General features: G+C 38.6%; 1 pseudogene; it reads right to left on the bottom strand.

Moving 5' to 3' along the window:
* Positions 1-7,061: 7,061 nt before the first annotated feature.
* On the bottom strand, positions 7,062-12,582 carry LOC122739328 (annotated as a pseudogene).
* Between the last annotated feature and the right edge of the window lie 2,685 nt (positions 12,583-15,267).

Genomic DNA, 15,267 nt, shown 5'->3' with positions numbered 1-15,267 from the left:
GGCATCCTTTATCCTCCTTCATCAGAGGCCATGAACCATCTATTACAGGAGCCAGTTAGACTTCATTTAAAAACAAAATTCTTTCTGATTTTACTCTTTGCAAAAGATTATCTTTTACTGTCGGGGCTTTAAAACTTTTTCTCCATACAGAACTCCATGGGATACCATGTACAGGAGAGAACATCTTCACTCTCTATCATTGCATATCAGCCTTGGACTCCTGTTTTCCTGGATATGCTCAGGAGTCTGTGTTTAATAGTGAAATATACCACCAGAGTAAATGTAATCAGCACCTACCACCATAGATAATTAGAGTGCCATTCATTTGATGATTCAATACAAATGCGACCACAGAAGGAAACCAGCTTTTATTGGCAAATGTTCAGCATTTGGGTCCCAATGGTATTTTGCGTTGTGCTGTTTCGGCACTTGTGAAAAAAATAAATCCTAGGGAGTCACTGTGCTGCCACAGGCTCTGTTTAAATACAGGAAAGAAACAGCTGATCTCTGAATTTGCTAATTTTGCTGATTCAGTCAAAGGGGTCTCTGCTCTGCGTACTACTAAAAAGGAAACACACAGGTACATGCATCTTGTGAAATGAGGTTTGGAAACAATGTGTTGGCTGTAATAGGGTTTCCGATGTTTAGTTCAAAACATTATTTAGTGACCAGCTTCCCAAAGAAATTAGGAGGGAATTTCAATTTGGAATGAACCATTAAAGCAGGTTCCAATTTCTTCCTCTCTGTTGTAATCATACAGTAATACACCATGATTCTTCCAGAAAGTTGTACGCACTGTTCAGAGATTTGGAGCAAGAAGGGCATCTAGTTGAAAGTTCTCATTTTACAGATGACGAAACTGAGGTATGGAGGTGAGAAGTAACTTGTCCATTATTACATAGAGAACAAGTTGTGGAGCTGGTATTTGAAAGCAAGATCACGGATTCCAGATTCTGCAACCCTTTCACCACACCTTGTTCTATTCCTCCTTTCCTTTTCAAGGGAAGGGCCAAGATACCTAGTATTGTTACATGAATTTTACTTATTTAGAAATTGGAGTATCAGCCTGGTACATCCTGATGCATAAAGGAGAGCAAAAAACAAAATGAGTATCGTATATGAAAAGTAAGGACTAGCACCTCCGATGTGAGGGTTTGCTGAGCGCTTTTCAGGGCTGCTCATTCACCCTCGCTGTCCCCCTTTCACCCAACTCTGGGTGAAGCTGTAGCATGCACAATGGCCATGATCCAGTAAACCATGTCAGCTGATGAGCTGAACCATTTTGAGGATAATGAACAGGGCTCAAAGCTGTCTACCTCCCAGTGAGTTAAAGGGCTATGTACCCAAAGCATGTGAAGACTTCCCCAAGCAGAATGGGCAAATGTCACCAATTTCTTGAAATGGCTGAGGGCAGCTGAAGCAGGTGCTATGGAGTGCTAAGAGCTTGCTCAGGCATTGAAAACACCAAGGCCATCCATTGCCTCCCAGGCTGTTGCTTTTATTCTGGGCTATGACTTTTGTCCTGTCACTGGACTTTGATGACTTTGGAATGGAGAATGAGGCTGACAACTTTGTGCAACTCTGCCTCACTTAAATCCAATTCACACTCAAGCCAAGGAATCACTCCGTGATGTCATTGGTTCTCTCTGAAAGCAAAGGACAAACAATATATGAAATTTAAAAAGGGAGCCACTAAAGAATTAAAAATAGAGTCACTCACCAAAGGTCTTGAGACGATCCAATACTAAAAGCACAATAAAGCCCAGACTTTCTTGTCTCTTTGATGAATGCTTTATACTCTAGGTCCCTAACGCTAACCACATACACCTTGCCTTCTCTTTTACCCCCTTCAGTGAAGTGAATTACAATTCTGCTTGACTAGTTTAACTACAGTAGTGTCTATGGCTAAGAAATCTACAGGGCCCTGATATAATGTCACATGACTATTTGTTGAAGGAACTGGAAATGTTCACGTAAAGAAGGGAGTTTTGAGGACATACTAGCTGCTTAAAGTATTTAAAGGGCTGTCATACTGGAGAAGTACTAAGCTTATACCAGCTTGAATGAAGATAATAGAAGCAAGAACAAGAATGGAAGCTGCAGTCAGACTTAAGGTTAATATTAAGGGGAAAAAAATAAAAATTAAGGCTCACTCAAAAGGGAATGAGTTGCCAGAGGTTAGTGAAGGAAATTTCCTCCTTGGAGGTTTTGGTCAAAGGCTGAACAGCCCCATGGCCAGTTAGGTTTTTAAAGGAGATTCTTGTTCTACCATGGTCTTTTAGGTCTCTTTTGTGTCTGAAATACTGTGATATTTTCAGGCTTTGTAAAATGAACATTTGGGTTTTTTTTTCCCTTCTGATAGTTAAATGAATATAAATAAATAAATGAGTGAATAAATAAACAAGCAAACAAATAAATGAATGAATATTTTTAAAGTCAAGTAATTTTTTATTAAAAAGTAATCTCTATAAATTTCTGTGTAATCATTCCACCAGAAATTTTGTTCTTCTTCTACCAAGTCCCTTACTTCTTTGTTATCCTTTCCAGATACCATCACAAGGTGATTTCCAATGGTAAATGAGTAAAAAGCAACAGAGGTTCTGGATCAGTAATTGGGGCACCTGGATTGAATGTTGGTGTGGTCCACATCTACCTATGTGATCTTGGGCAAGTCTCACCTGTTTGGTTGTACTTTTTTTCTCATTTGTAAAATGAAGGGTATTGGACTGTATAGTTTCTAAGATTCAATTCTAAGTCTCTCCTGTAGTCATTAGTTCACAATCAAAGGTTTTAAGGTTGACTGTGATTTAAAAAAAAAAAAAGGATCACAGCATCACTCATTTGATTACATCATTTTGGGAAGAGTTTTGGTGTTTAAACTAGTTTATTGAACGCAGCAGGGTTAAGAAGAGAAGGGAAAAGGAATGAGCATGTATGTGGTACCTACTGTGTGCCAGGTACTATGCAAGCACTTTTACAAATATCTCATTTGACCCTCAAAACAAGCCTGTAAGGATAAAATGAGTTAGTATTTGGGAGGTAGACCATATTATTGTCTCCATTGTACATTTTGGGAAATGGAGGCGGATAGATCAAATGGCTTGCTTAGTTATAGTTATAAATAGTTATATAATTGTTTTGACAGCAATAGCTGAGGCCAGATTTGAACACAGATCTTTCTGACTCCAGGTTCAGGGCTTTATCCTGCTGAATCACCCAGCTGCCTCGCTATTGCTAGGTAGGTGATTTGTTTATATGGGACCATCAGATTTAGTAATTGCTTTATTTGAAACACACACACACACACACACACACACACACACACTCACACACACAGAGCAATCCTGAATCCCCAGGCATCATTATAATGGAATGATATAGGCCTGGATTTGAATTTTTTCAATTCAATTCAAGGAGCATTTATTATGTGCTGACTCTGTGCGTTCTACTGTTGGTTCTTGAACAAATGTGTTTTGACTTTGTCAGGTTATTTTTTTCTTTTTATTTACTAAGTTTGTATTCAGTGCCTATGAAATGCTCATGTTTCCCTCAAAAGAATGTGAAGTTTTCTAGGGAGCATACACAATCAAGAAGATATAACTCCTGACTTCATATTTCTTAGGATAATTTTGCCAACTGGGTATTTAGAGAAGAAATCAATAGAGAAGGATCCAAGGCAGTTTATATCATATAGCATAATCCTCATAGCATAAGTATAAAAAAAAAAATTATGGTACAAACAAGAAATGCTGGGGACAGTTGGGAAAGGGAGAGATCAGTATTGAGGAAAGAAATGGAAGAAGGCTTCCTGGGAGGAGGTGGATTTTCAGATAGGATTGCTAGTCAAAAAGATGAAAGGAAGGGATTCCAGGCCCAGATAATGGCTTAGACCAAGACAAAGGCACAAATTAAGAACTAGCCCAGCCCATGCAAGAACTGGTGAGAAGAGTCTGGCCAGAATAGATTTACCTTGGTGAATGATGGGAAATAAAGGTAGATAAACTGAGTCTAGATTATAAAGGGCTTTCAATGTTGGGTTGAAATGTCTGTATTTGGGTCTAAGAGAATGAGCAACGGAGAGCCAAAGAAGATGTATTGTGATACATGATGGATTTATGGCACTGAATGTTTCTTCACCTGTCCTTCCTTATGCTCTCTACTTAAGAAGTCTATGTGACTTCCAATTACCTCTAGGATAAACAAAACAAAATAAAAACCTCTCTGGCATGTAATGTTCTTCAGAAACTAACTTCAGCCTGTATTACTAGGATGATTGCACATTAGTTTCTTTCATGCACTCTCTGTTCTGTTTATGCCTAGAATACATTGTTTCCTCACTTTTACCTTGTAAACACCCTACCTGCCTTCAAGGATTAGCATAAGGGCTGTCTCCTTTCTAAGGATCATCAATATAGAAGGCACCTTAGCAGATCATTGAATTCAACCCACTCACTTAAGAGATGAGGAAATTTTGGCCCAAAGAAGTGAATTGACTTGTTAAGAACACCCAGGAAGAAGAGATAATAGGATTCAAATCTAGGTTCTCTGACTTCAAATTTAGTGTTCCTTCTGAGGACATAGTATCTGCCTTTCAACTCTCAAAACTGCTTTGTATGTAGGTTGTTCTTACTTACCTATGTTCATATATTTGTTGTATCCCACTAAGAGAATGTAAGCTCCTTGGGGGCCTGTTTTGTTTGTTTGTTTGTTTGTTTGTTTGTTTGTTTGTTTTGGTTGTATATACCCGGCATCTAGTATAGTGCTTTTCATCTACCAGGAAGTTAATAAATGCTTGTTGAATGAATGAATGGAAAAGAATCAGAGAAATCCTGGAAATTGTTTTCTTCTCCCCTCCCTTTTCTAAAGCAAATCATGCTCAGCATCTAGCATCCTACATCCTCTTTATGTCCCCGTAGAGGTTCCTTACTTTTTTTCTCTTCATCTCCTTTTTAAACATTGCTCTGACAGTATCATTCTGGCTATGTTTTATGTCACACTATTGGATAGTTACAGTTCAGTCAAGGAAATAAAAGGGGCTGAGGAGCACAAGTCTGTCCAGCCATGAAATAGGTCTGTTAAGCTGAAGCCTAGGAGGGATAAAGTTGCTATTCTCTACCCTGAAAAGCTATTCAGAAACAGGAAAGGATGGAATGTGGTACTGAACTGGGTTTAATAGACCTCCTTAAACTCTAGTGAAATTGACTCTTACGGATAAGAATGTGGAACCCTTATCTCTGTCATTATCCTGAGTTACCTGAGTGCCACTTGCTCGAAGGAAATATGTTTATGTTGAAAATATTATTCTCTAGCTTTCCCAGGGATACAAGCATACATGCACAAACTACTTTACAATGGGAATGAATTTTCTATATTAATAAACTCTGTAGAATATAAAGGGACAGCTAGGTAATGCAGTGGATAGAGCACTGGGTCAGGAGTCAGGTAGCCTCATCTTCCCGAGTTCAAATCTTTTGAGCCTCAGACACTTACTAGCTGTGTGACCATGGGCAAGTCACTTAATCCTGTTTGCCTTAGTTTCCTCCTCTGTAAAATGAGCTGGAGAAGGAAATGGCAAACCACTTCAGTATCTACCCCCCAAAAACCAAGTGGGGTCAAAAAGAGTCATACATGACTATACAATGACTACATAAAAATAGCCAAAGTATATAAGGCAGTTTGGTTTAGTGCACAGGAGGTCAGGCTTAGATTCATGAAGACCTAGGTTCTGGTGCTGCTTCTAACATATATTAGTTGTTTGATCATGAACAAGTCACTCAACTTCATAGTGCTCCTAGCATTTTCTTAGTATTATATTTTATAGATAAATTGCCAATCTGCATTGTATTAGTAGAAGTTATTTCCACATTAAAAGTTTCCCTCACAGATGAAAATATAGGTCTCGGCACATATGTGTGTGAATGAACAATATATTTGTAGCATGTCTATATAGCTATAGATGTACATGAGCATATAAATGAGAGTGCATGTGCATATATCCATGTATCATTATGTTTCTACTCTTTATGAATATACTGTACATATATATACATTTATGTATGTGTGTATATTTTCACTATATATATATATATACACACACACACACACACACACACACACACACACATTTGGATACATATATGTATTCTAGTCAGTGATTTTCCAGTCATTTCTTTTTTTTTTTTTTTTTGTGAGGCAATTGGGGTTAAGTGACTTGCCCAGGGTCACACAGCTAGTAAGTGTTAAGGTCTGAGGCCAGATTTGAACTCAGGTACTCCTGAATCCAGGGCCGGTGCTCTATCCACTGCGCCACCTAGCTGCCCCGATTTTCCAGTAATTTCTGACTCTTTGTGACCCCATTTGTGGTTTTCTTGGCAAGGATACTGGAATGGATCACCATTTCCTTCTCCAGCTCACTTTACAGATGAGAAAACTAAGGCAGACAGAGTTAAGTGACTTTCCCAGGATCACACAGCTAGTAAGCTGTTGAGGATGGATTTGAACTCAGGAAGATGAGTCTTCCTGACTCCAGGTCCAGTGCTCTATCCACTGAATGAACTACTTAGTGGTACTTAACATACATGTATAGATGAAGCCTATTAATGTGTGTATAAGTGTATATACAGATACATACACATATATATATATATATATATGTAACACACATAGAGTGCTATATATGTTTCAAAATCTACAGATTTTTACATACTGTAACCATGCACAATGCAATTTTTGCAATAACTATTTTTAAAAAATATACAAATTCCTGAAGACATATGGTAGAACTTTGGCAATGTTTGCCTTCAACATATTTAGACTGCTTTTCACCTTCATCATTGCAGTTCTTAAATCTTGGTTCAAGTACCCCCCAAAATTAATAATAATGATGAATATAAACAAAGCAATGCAAATCTCATCTCTTTTGAGGAAGCAATTGTCATATCAAACCCTTTGATAAAAATCTCACACACACACACACAGAACCCAGTCCATTTAAAAGTATTTGTGGTAGATGGTGGAAGGCCTATATTCATAATATTCTTACTGGACAAAATGGCACTGTCCTACAGATCCTTATGGATATCAATGTCACAGTTCATGATTAAGTTGAAGGTAGTTTTGTGGATTCCATTCCTAAGAATTCCATACCTCAGAAAGATGGTTGGAAGAGAGGTTCTGGGAAAATGAACCTCTCCTACCTATGATAAATTGACCAATGGGTAGCTCACAGCAATTTTCTGGAGAAGAGCTAGATGGAGCCATGGCCATCTCCTGCTCAAATTATAGGGACTTGTATGACTTCCCTCTATAGTTTTTCTTGGTTGGGATCGCATGAGGTAGTCTGTCAGATAACAAATAGCCAGATCCAGATGGAGGACGGCATGGAGAAGGACATAAACTTCCTAGAATAGCACAGTATGGGCCATACCACTAATGGAGACCATTGCAAGTCCAGTGATATCACAGGAGGAATACAGGGGCAACACAACCTGGATGTCCATGTATGTTGCTGGGATGTTGAAGGTTTCTGAACATAATTTGTTCCATATTTTCTCTGTTGATTTTGGGGATCAGGAAAGCTCCTGTAAGGAGTGTGGGTACTCTTCAGAGGCCACATGGTGCTCATTGTAGAAAATATGGTACCAGATCTTCTCCATGTCATCCCAGTTGGTGACAATACTGTGAAAAGTGGGGTAGTTTAGAGTTAAAATACCCCTCTTCCTCCAGGCCTTACTCCCCAAATATCTTTCTTTATGACCTATATCCACCATCACATATTGATGTCCGGGGCACCCAATAATGGAGGAGGGGATGTGAGGTTTAAAATCTAAATGTGGGTCCTAACCTCACCCCCCCCCCATTTTGGGGGGGAAACTGGCTAAGATTACTGATAAATTCAGCAAGAGTTTAGGCTTTTAAGGATTTATTAATGTATATTAGAAGTTAGTGAAGAGAGAGAAGTTGAGAAAGCGACCTTTATTTAGTTATCCATGCTTCCATAGAGAACAAGTGGAATAGATCTTTCTACTCTGTCCTGCCCCTGCCACCACCACACTGGTTCCTGAATGAAGAGGAAGATCCAGTGAGCCAGCCTCCACTTCCTACTTCCTACTTCCTACTTCCTGTCTCCCTCCCCAAAAGGGGAGGTCCTTCAAGCTAATTGGTCAAGTGGTCTATTGATTACTCAGTCCACAGCCTCTGAGAACAACACCCTACTCAGGGTTGGCCTGTGTTATCTCGATTTAATTATTCTTAAGTAGGTTCTTAGTCAGTTTCTCAGTCTCACCCAATTCAATCAATTCCAAATCAATCTTCAGGTGGGACCCCTGGGTGCAAGCCAAATCCCATTATTTTATCACAGGGAACAGCCCAAGGGGTGCCATCTCCTGAAAAGTCAGCTTTATATATTCCAGATCCATTGCCAATAATAAAGGTAGCAATATCATCATCCAGGATGAACTTTGAAGTGGCAAGTTTAAACTCTTAAGAGAGAGAGAGAGAGAGAGGAGGTTGTGCTATACATAGAGTCAAGGGGAAGGAAAGTACACAGCTGAGTAGAAGAGCTCACAGTTTGAGAAAGACATCTATGTTGTTAGGTGGTCCCCTATGATAGATTTATAGAAGAACATGGATAAGAGTACACAGAATGAGAGGGTATAAATGGGCTGCACTCTGCATGGTTGGAACAAATACCAACATTAATAATATCACCACAACATTGAAAAAATCAAAGTAACATTTTCAAAAGAATATGCATTTTATTCATTGCAAAAGCACCTACATAAATTTGAAAAATAGTAATGTGTGTGTGAAATATATTTATTCAATCTACTTAAAAGTATGTTGGCTTTTTTATGGCTTTGGATGAGAACTGAAGGATAGAGTCTCTCACTTTTCCCCTCATCTCCCAGTGAATAATTTAGTGGCCATCCCAGTGGTTCAAAGTCATAGGTATCAGTCTTTTCTTACATCTCTGAATGCCTACAGTAACTTGAAAGTAGATTTGTATCTTAAGATACCAAAGTCATTAGATTGTAAATCCCAACCACTGAACTATGAGCTCCTTGAGGGCAGGTACGATTTTTTCTCTGATATTGTATCACATTATAATAGTTGGCATTTAATAAATGCTTGTCACCTTGACTTGGCCTTGACCTAAGGATTACTCTTCAGAAATGGTTCCCTCCAGTGTGGATAGAGCTACATTTGTCTCCAAGAGTTTGGGAACCAGAAAGACAACTCCAGAACAATAATAGCCATGGAGAGAAACAACCCAAAGAACCAGCCTGAGATCAAAGCAAACTTTAAAAATGTGGAGGGGAAGACAATATCACATATGAATTTAGCAAGAACAAAAAAACTAGTTTTCCAGCCTTTCCACTTTTTTGCCTTATAATTGCCTATGGTTCTCAATGTTTTTAGATTACAGGAATTATAGGGATCAAAAAGAAACCACCAATTGCCAATGCACAGAGACCCCCATGACAGTGTGCTTTGGGTTTCTCACTCATTTGCCAATAAGAAAGAACATGAAAATAATATCTGCTTATCAAATCAGGGCTAGATAGGACAATGCTTGGAATAACTACCTTAATAAATGTAGTCAAATACCATATTCACCTATCAACTGCATTCATTCCAGGTGAAAGGTAAAAGTACACCCAAGCTGTACATCCAATGCCACTTTGTTATGGAGGATTTCCCAAGTGTCAGTGGATAAATATTACTCTTAGACTGTGCTGCTTCTCAAGCCAGAACTTTTGTTTAGTTTCTTTCTCAAGGCAATTGCATCAGGGATATTGTATTTGCAGTCCAAAAAATATGGCCTATGTAATTCCCACAATCCCAGATCAGTAAACTATTTGTCCTTGCTCTTTCCTACCCATTTTTCTGCCAGCATTACCGTTTGCCAATAGTTTATTTGTGACTGGCTTACTAATTAAGTAAGACTCTTACCTTCACCAGCATGCCTCGTAGCATATGTTGGCAAGATTCAGCATTGTCATTGGGGAGTTAGTGAGTAGGAGTGTCTGCAGAAACATCCCTCACCTGGGATGCTTCTCTCCTATTGGCTCCTAGAGTACTCCCTAGCTGTGCAGAGCATAATTCTAGATGTCAGCCCTAAAAGATTGAGTGCAAATCAACAATCAATGCAACCTTGACCAGTGACATTTGCCTGAAACTTATATTTATGTGACTTCAAGAAATGTTATGTTAACTCATTAGGGTTAAGAATTTGGTTTAAATTTTCTAGAGGTATTTTTAAACCATTTGATGAATGTGTGGATGATTAATGGAGAGGGAGTGATGTGAAAGAGGGGAAGAAGCAGGAAAGAAAATATGTGAAGCTTATCTTGGCTCTGGCATTGCTGTTTTCTAGTACTGTAGAGATTCCTCTTCTGTCTTCATACTTCCCTTTGAGAGTCGCTCTGTTTCTTTACCTTCATTCGAGGGCATCTACTTTTTACAAGGCAGTGGCTGGTTCACTCAAATTGGTGGAACACTGTGTTGCTAAGGCAATTGTCACAGTGAGATGATAGTTATAGCAGATAATGTTTTGAGACTAACAAAGTCTCTCCCCTTTTAATCAATTGATATTTATTAATCACTATTTGCCAGGCAGTGTGCTAAGCACTAGACACAACAACCTTGAAAATCCCTGTGGTTCCCAATGTTCTTAGACTACTAAGGGTCAAAAAGATGCCATTTACCAAGTGTACAGAGACTCCCATGACAGTGTGCTGCTCATTTTGGGGCTTATCACTCATTTGCCAATAAGAAAGAACATAAAAGCAATAGCTTAGGAGGCAGCTAACTACAATTTTTTATATAGACAAGAAAACTCAAGCTCAGGTAAGTAAAATGACTTGTCCAGGGTCACACAGCTAAAAAAAATGTCTCAGAGGTAGTCTAAACCCAAGTTATCAGATGCCAAGAACTGTGCAACAACAGCTGTTTGCAATGATTTGATGACTATCTTGTGGATAAGGGATGGAGACTTGTTCTGCTTGAGGGAAAAATTGGGAGCAATGGGTAGAAGTTATATCCAAGCATATTTCAATTTTAATTCAAAGAGCATCTTAGCAATTAGGACAGTTCAAAAGTCAATGAGCTCCTTGGGAGGTCATAATTTCCCATTACAGAAGGTCATCACAAGGAAGCCCAATGAGCACTTTTCAGGGATATTTGAGAAAGGATTCCTGTTTAGGCTCATTAAACACATTTCTGAAGTCCTTCTATATCTGAGATTCTATGATGCTTTTCACTATACAACAATGCATTTGACATCTCATTAATGAAATGCTAGACAGGCAAAGGGACCTTAAACATTCACTCATCCTGACCCTTATAATGTCTTTATTGTAAATCCCAACTGTAACCTAGAACTGTGCTAAGACCTTCCAGGACTTCTCACACTTTGTGATACTTACATAAAGTCTTCAACAGAATGGAACCATGTGTTGTCTTTTGGAGATTAAGATATTGCTACAGAACCTCTGTCTTTGCTTATTATAAAGACAGACGAAAGTTTATCTTCTACCATGATTTTACCAAAAACTATGCTGAATGATTTTATACTTTAGTAGCTAGGTACATGGATCACTGGACAAAGAGACTGGAAGAACTAAGATCAAATCTGGCCACAGACACTATGTAACATTGGGCAAGTCACTTAATGGCTGTCTGCCTCAATTTCCTGATATGTAAATTTAGGTTAAACTTCTTGGTTTCTAAAAGTCCATTCCAATTCTAGATACATAATCTTTTATACTTTTATGTTCAGTTCTGGGTACCTCCATTTAAGAAGACTATTAGTAAGTTTGGGAGTATATAGGGTGTGTGTGTGTGTGTGTGTGTGTGTGTGTGTGTGTGTGTGTGTGTGTGTGTATGTATGGGGATGGGGAGCAAGATGGTGAAGAGTCCATGCCATATGAAGATTAGCTAAAGCTATAGATATACCAAAAAAAGACCAGTCATCTCAATATGGATATCATTCAATTATTCTCAAAAAATTAAACAAGAACTATTTTCTGGCATCTCTCAATGCCTTCTGCATTTTTAGATTAAGTGGAAGTAAAGATTTTAAACACAGTACAAAATACCTTTTTCAATTAATCAACAAACATTTCATAGATGTTTAATATCTTCCAGGTACTTTGCTCCTAGCTGGATGGTACAAACACAAATTGGGATCATCTGTGACCTAAGGGAGTTGACATTATACCAACAGAAGTACCAGTATTTCCTGAATTCTCTGTATAGATGTAATATATTGAGCGTTTCTATTTTCTTTTCTTTTTTTTGTTTGTTTTTTGTTTTGTTTTTGGTGGGGCAATGAGGGTTAAGTGACATGCCCAGAGTCACACAGCTAGCAAGTGTCAAGTGTCTGATGCCACATTTGAACTCAGGTCCTTCTGAATCCAGGGCCAGTGCTTTATCCACTGCGCCACCTAGCAGCCCCCAAGTGTTTCTACTTTCTAAAGTCTTCAGAGGTTGTGAGTTGTCGATGATCACATGGGTCACCTTCATGGCCTGCATAGAGCATGTGAGCTGAGGATAAGGAATACCCTTGGGAGCATTCATATTGACCCCTAAGAGGAAAGGGGAGAGTCAAAGGAAACTCTCCCTCAGGATGGGCCAAGCCATATACATGCCTATAGTCCCCTTACAGCTTTTTTCTTTTCAAAATGAGGTGGTAACTTTGTCCTAGATGATCTCTGAGCTCATTCAGGTTAAACATTCTTTTGTTTTGTTTTGTTTTGGTTTGGTTTTTTAGTGAGGCAATTGGGGTTAAGTGACTTGCCTAGGGTCACACAGCTAGTAAGTGTTAAGTGTCTGAGGCCGGATTTGAACTCAGGTACTCCTGATTCTAGGGCTGGTGCTCTATCCACTGCGCCATCTAGCTGCCCCAGCTTAAACATTCTTAAATCCTACCAAATTGATATTCCAGTCTGAATTAACTGGTGATCCCAGAAGTCATTATTTGGGGGGTTTTATCAAAACTCATTCACATTCAGAATCTTTAGTGATTCTTCATCACTGGTTTTTGCTTTTTTTTTTTTTTTGGAGGGGGGCAGAGCTACACAAAATAAACTCCAGCAATAATTCCCATTGACTACCAAAGGAAAACATTGGATGACATGTCAAATAATATGAGCCCTATTAACTTAAAATGTGGCCTGATTGAAAATGAGTTTTTAGTAAATAAAAAAATTAATCTATTTCAAATATCATCACTTTACCATTGATGTTTTAGCTAACTTTGTTGGTTCTAAAACAGTCTTTTCCCCTCTTTACCAATGGTTTTGCCAAAAACAGGCAAATAGCTATAAGCTTTCTAGTTCAGTTATTTAGAAGCTAAAGGGGTTTTAAAAAAAACTTTGAAAATTGAGCTAGAAGAATAACCTGAAAGATGGAATTGAGATAATTATTTTTTTTCAAAATCGAGAGTTATTCTTTGATTGCTCTCCCACACTCATCCACCTCAGTCAAAGAATGCTTTGTCCAAATTCTGATACTAAAAATCCTAGGTATGAGACTGTCTAGCTTCTTCCAGCTAGTACAGATATTCTAAACTAACAAAAGTCTGAACAACTTGCTATTTGAGTTCTCAAAGCCACAGCCGTCCTTTCTTGCTTTTAATGAAATTCCTTTCTATTTCTTCAGGTATGACTCCCCTTGGACAGGCAGGGCATATTTTCTCCTTGAGTTAGGACAGCTTATGACAAATAATGATGAGGAATCAATAGACAGGAGGGAAATATTGGGTGAGAGGCTGAATGAATCTCTGAGATAAATTATTGACCACAGGCATGGCCAGCTCTCCTTTCTCTTATATGTCCGTATTCCATCTCACTAACAACCTGAAAGAAAATCAAATATTTTGTTTGGGGGCTTCACTAATATCAGCAACTTTTACTATCTTAATGGCATTTTTATTGATCCCAGCTTTAATGGGAGCTGTATATATTTGATGTTGGTCATTTAAAGTAGAGGTGAGTAATAGACTTCCCCACTGAGGATCATAAAGCTGCCCCTTGTCTGGCAAGCATGGGAAGCAAATAGAAGACAGCATTTAATCTACTGTTCTAGTACAGTTATCAGGGACTGGAAGAAAAAAAAATTCAAATGTAAGGGTTGGCTCTTTCATTCTCCTTCCTTCTCTTCCCCCCACCCTGTCTGTACCCCCCTCCCCATGCTGACTCCTGGGCACACTGGTCATCAGCAAACTAACAACAAAAGGCCATTGGCGCAATGACCTTGGCTGTGGCATCACGCACTGGAGGAAAGAAATGAAGCCATTAGACTGAGGCAGGAGAACAGGTTATAAATCAAGCCATTTCCAATAAGCTGCCGTAATGGCCATCCATCATTGCCAGCCACAGCACACGGCAGACCATGGAGACATTGGAGCCGCTAAAGCTGAGACATAAACAATAATAATCCGGGCTTGATGTTTCAGCCCTTCAGGAAATTTAGGGACATTTGCTTTTCTTTTGTTTGTCAGAGGTGATATTTAAAGCATAAGATGTAATAAATAGAGGATCGTTGACACATTGGTACGGTTTACAAGCACTGCATTCTGGGTGTGATTAAATGGGATGGGGGGATAAAATGTAGAATTCCAAAAATAGCTATGGCTTCTGGGGGTAAAAATCCTAACCCCAAACTAACCAACTAAGCAACATAACCTTCACACAACAATAACTAACCCTTTTCCAAGTAGGGTTTTAGATAGCATTTTGCTTTTGCTTTTTCTTCAAAAATGGTGATTTATTTTATTGAAATTTAATAGATGAAAATACTGTGGTCCATTTCCTTGTGCAGAGAAAAGGAGAAGGAAGGAAGAAAAAAAGGGAGGAAGGGAGGGAAGGAAAATTATAACACATAGTTAACCAGCATATGGTTAACTGGATTTAGTCATGCATAGGCTGTAGATTTTTATGTGTGTGTATTGATGATTTCTTGTAGATGAAATCACAGTAGATAAACTTAAAGAAAATTTCCCAAAGCAAAAATATCATCAACAGTGTGCTTTTAGGAGTGGATCTCAAAATACTTATCAGGGATTGGAGTTTTTAAGGAACAGTCTAATAACTAGCTATTCTAATTGTCTGGGTAACTCAGACAATCTCTAACATATGTCTGTAGGTCATTTGAATGCTATCACCATCTGGCCTATCTCCCAGAATTCTTTTTTCTCCTACTCCATGGTGTTTGCCCATGTTGACTTATTCTTCCTAAGAAAAATACACATTCCATCTTGTC

The sequence above is a fragment of the Dromiciops gliroides genome, chromosome 2 (assembly GCF_019393635.1).
Source record: "Dromiciops gliroides isolate mDroGli1 chromosome 2, mDroGli1.pri, whole genome shotgun sequence".
In the NCBI taxonomy this organism is placed as follows: domain Eukaryota; kingdom Metazoa; phylum Chordata; class Mammalia; order Microbiotheria; family Microbiotheriidae; genus Dromiciops; species Dromiciops gliroides.
This window is presented reverse-complemented; position numbering and strand designations above follow the sequence as displayed.